The sequence below is a fragment of the Nuphar pumila genome, chromosome 6 (assembly GCF_984573655.1).
Source record: "Nuphar pumila chromosome 6, dmNupPumi1.hap1.1, whole genome shotgun sequence".
In the NCBI taxonomy this organism is placed as follows: Eukaryota; Viridiplantae; Streptophyta; class Magnoliopsida; order Nymphaeales; family Nymphaeaceae; genus Nuphar; species Nuphar pumila.
The window spans coordinates 91,655,706-91,659,427 of NC_143254.1; the positions used below are offsets into that span (position 1 = coordinate 91,655,706).

Below are 3,722 nucleotides of genomic sequence, written 5' to 3' on the forward strand. Positions count from 1 at the left end.
GGAAGCCATTTGTGCTATCCAAAACTGCTGCGGCCCAGAGCATCAAACGCACGACAGCACCCCGGCAGGGACCTGTCTGTCCACGCTCAGTCGCATCCCGCAAACACCCCTTAAAAAAATGAGAAAGAGAATGTGAGGAGATTTTTTTTCTGATAAACAAAATAGGTTTGTATTTTTTCACACAAAAATCTATTAAGATAGCAATGCATGAGAAAAAAATTCTCTAAGGTAGCTAGTGTATATCATCTTGGTAGTTATTGGTGTTAGCATAAAATAGATCACGGAACAGCCACTTACCGGAATGCGGCCTTAGATGATCCGAACAACACTTCGGTAGATGTGGGTGGTTGACGTTCTCCTCAACCAATCGATGCCCTCAATGAGTTCAGGCCAGAATATTGAAAGGTGAGTAAGATCCTTGAATCCAGAGAAAGAAATCACACACATAGGTGGCATTAGAATGTGGCACTAAACAACCATGTATGTCGTCATGGTACTCCTCATCAAGCTACCATAGATCTCTCCTATTTATAAGAAGATTTAGTGGAGGTCCGTAAGGTTTCTAATGGGCATGAATGAACAGTTACGCGGCCTCATAGTCGTCCTAAAACCTCAAAAAACCAAGAACCACACTCATATATGTCTTTTGATATGCCCATGCATGTCAATATGTGATGCATCCAGATTGGATCTGGTCTGATCCAAAATCCAACAGTTGGCCCATAGTTGACATTCGTGTCTCAACCACTAGGTAGGGTACCTCCCCTTAATTATATCCAAGAAAAGCAGTAACATCAAACCATTGCAATTGGGTGGTCACAATCCCTATGTTTGACACACTTGGCAAGCTTGCTTCATGACACACAGCTAGTCGCTCTATAAACGGGTCGAGACATATGAATTTGCACCCAGATTGAACTGGATCCCATGTTGTGAGATCCTAATCTAGAAGGTCCATATCCAAACCAAGTGCAACACCTTAGCGGTACTCGAGTTGTGCACATTCCAACCCAATAAGCCTACCAAGCTGGTCTGATATTTTAATGTACGAGCCCGATTAGGGTCGAAGACCCATTAACCATCTAATAACATTGATACAATAGACATAATTACACTAATAATTACCAAAATTGATTTTCAAGCCAAGGATAACCTTATCACTGATTGTACATTGGCAGGCCTCCAGTTGGTAACCCCTCCGATATCCCATTGTCCATTAAAGAGTACACCCAGCTTCCATCTTGCAGAAAAGGACACTCTAATGAGTTTCGAACTGTGGTTGTCCTATATGATCAGATGACCAACCATGGTTGCCCACAGCCAATAAAGCTGACCCTTTTGTAGCACAAGCAACCGTATATTCTTAAAGCATGCATGAAAAGCGAGAGAGCGAATCACTCTTCCTATTCAAAAATTGGGTGCACAACTTGATTTATTTTATTAAAGGTTTAGAATCAGTTCGAAACTTCGAACTAATTCTTCGTAGTATAAAACAAACATGTCAAATTAATATAATCATGCCTCGTTTGATATCATAAAAAGCAAACATGAAATACTTATAGGATTCCAAATAATGACTCTGACTTGGAATACACTCATACATGTGAACGATGAATCGTTCTTTGAAAGTACTCTCTTAATAATTTCCTTTTATTTCCATTGAATTCTCAAGGAATACACGTCTAACCACCAACTCATAACCAAGCATTTCTTCTCATCCATATTTTGGTGGTTAGAGAAAGAATCAAACCAATGGGCCAAGCAATCCGACTACCGGTGGCTAAAACTGGAACCCCCAAAGGTGCACCCCCACCTACAAAACATTGTCAAACAGACTTCCATTAGCATCTTTAATATGTATTATTCATAATGCCTATACAAACTCATATCATTTAACTGGATCTCGCTCACTTTTTTTTTTAAGGCAAGCTATGGTTAGGCCGACCCTCGACGTACCACTGAGTTTTGAACCTGCAATGTCCTACAACAAAGAGACGTGCACTGATAGCTCCTGCCAACCACGCGGAGCCCCCGTTGGTTTAAGTCGCTCACTTAGTTATGACCATCTCAGCAATTTCGAAAAACTCATCTCACCGCTTGTGTGGACTGCACGACCTGGGCTACGAACGATGCCGGTGTGGGCTCGTTTTGAGGGATGCCCGGCGAGCATTGGCCGAGGTCGGGCGCGACCTCACTGACCCGCCAGACCTTCACTGACTTGTCGAGGCTGCCAGAGTACACGATCCACCGGCGGTCAGGTGGCATGACCTCGGCCTCGGCATCGACGTCAGCCTCAACGGCGATGCACTTGACAGGCCCATTGTGGCCATGGAGGACGGAGAGGCAAGAGTGGGACGTGCTGTTGCGCCTCCACACGCAGATGCTCTTGTCGGCGGAGCCGCTGAAGACGAGGCAGCCGGCGGCAGCGAGGCAGAGCACGGCGAGCTTGTGGCCGCGAAGGATCCCGCCGTGGGTCAGCTGCTTCTCCCTCTCCCAGAAGTTGACCGCCCCATCCGAGGACCCGCAGTATATGACGGACCCCGAGGGGTCGACCGCCAGCGCGGTCACCGCGGTCTCCTGGGTCAGCAGCGTCTGCAGGAACGAGTGCTTTGTGGCCTTCCCTCGGGTCTCCCTCTGCCACACCTTCACCGTGCCGTCGGCCGACCCAGTGAACACCAGCCCGTCGAACCCAGCCACCACGGAGTTGATCGCGTCATCGTGAGCGTTGATCGACTCCAGGCACTTGGAGTCGGACACCCTCCACACCTTGAGCGTCTTGTCCCACGAGCACGAGTAGAGGAGGCCCTGGTCTTCGTTGAGGCTGAGGCAGGAGATGGCGTCATGGTGCTTGATCCAGAGCCCGCTGTGGTGGCGCCGGACCTGGACGTAATTGCTGGGGTTGAGCGAACACCTTAGGAGGTCCCTCAGCGCGGGGAGGGTGCCCGAGCGCTTGGGGACGCCGGGGCTCCGCGAGGGCACCTTCCACACGCGGATCCTCCCGTCCTGGTGCCCCGTGAAGATCTTCTCCCCGGCGATGATGATGGCCTTCACCAGCCCGCTGCTGGACTTGAACCCCCCGAACTCCTGCTGGTTCTTCCAGACCCGGATGTTCTTGCTGTCCGACCCGGTGTACAACAGCTCCCCGGACGCCGCCAGCGAGTAGATGTGGCCTTCCTCGCGGACCAACGACCCGATGAGCCCGTTCGCTTGGTTGTACGTTTCCTCGGGGAAGGGAACCACGGGGGAGTTGAGTGTCCAGGGGGACTTGGTGTAGGGGGAGGCGGTCTGGTTCCAGGGGGACATGGCGAAGGGCGACCCCTCGGCGCTGAGAGCGTTCGGGTCGTTGAAGCAGCCGGGGCTCGCAGGGGAGACGCTGCTCCGCCGGGGATCGAAGTAGTCGTCGTTGGCATAGGCGCCACCTGAGTTGGACTGGGGAACGTTCGGAGACTTCGGAGGCGCGGCGTTCATGGGCTCGTGAGAGGTGACTGTCATTCCGTCTGCGTCCTCCCTTGTTCACATAAAGAGAGAAGCCTGTCGGGAAAAGTGGGTTTCTTCTGTTCACCTTCTCTTCTCTTTCTCTTTCTCTTTCTCTCCTACTCTGCTTCTGGCTTTTTTCTTGAGAGAGAGAGAGAGATGAGAGTCGGAGGGGGGAAATGGAAGAAGACAGAGATCTCGGGAAAACCCGCGAGCGAAGAAAGCGTTGGGGGAGTTAAAGAGGGCGA

General features: G+C 50.6%; 1 pseudogene across 1 annotated transcript; it reads right to left on the reverse strand.

Annotated features, from left to right (window-relative positions):
* Positions 1-1,506: 1,506 nt before the first annotated feature.
* LOC149835137 (protein JINGUBANG pseudogene) lies at positions 1,507-3,492 on the reverse strand (annotated as a pseudogene). The gene is made up of 2 exons (XR_016432444.1): positions 2,095-3,492; positions 1,507-1,813 (listed from the first exon to the last, which is right to left on the reverse strand). The product of XR_016432444.1 is annotated as a protein JINGUBANG pseudogene (transcript).
* Between the last annotated feature and the right edge of the window lie 230 nt (positions 3,493-3,722).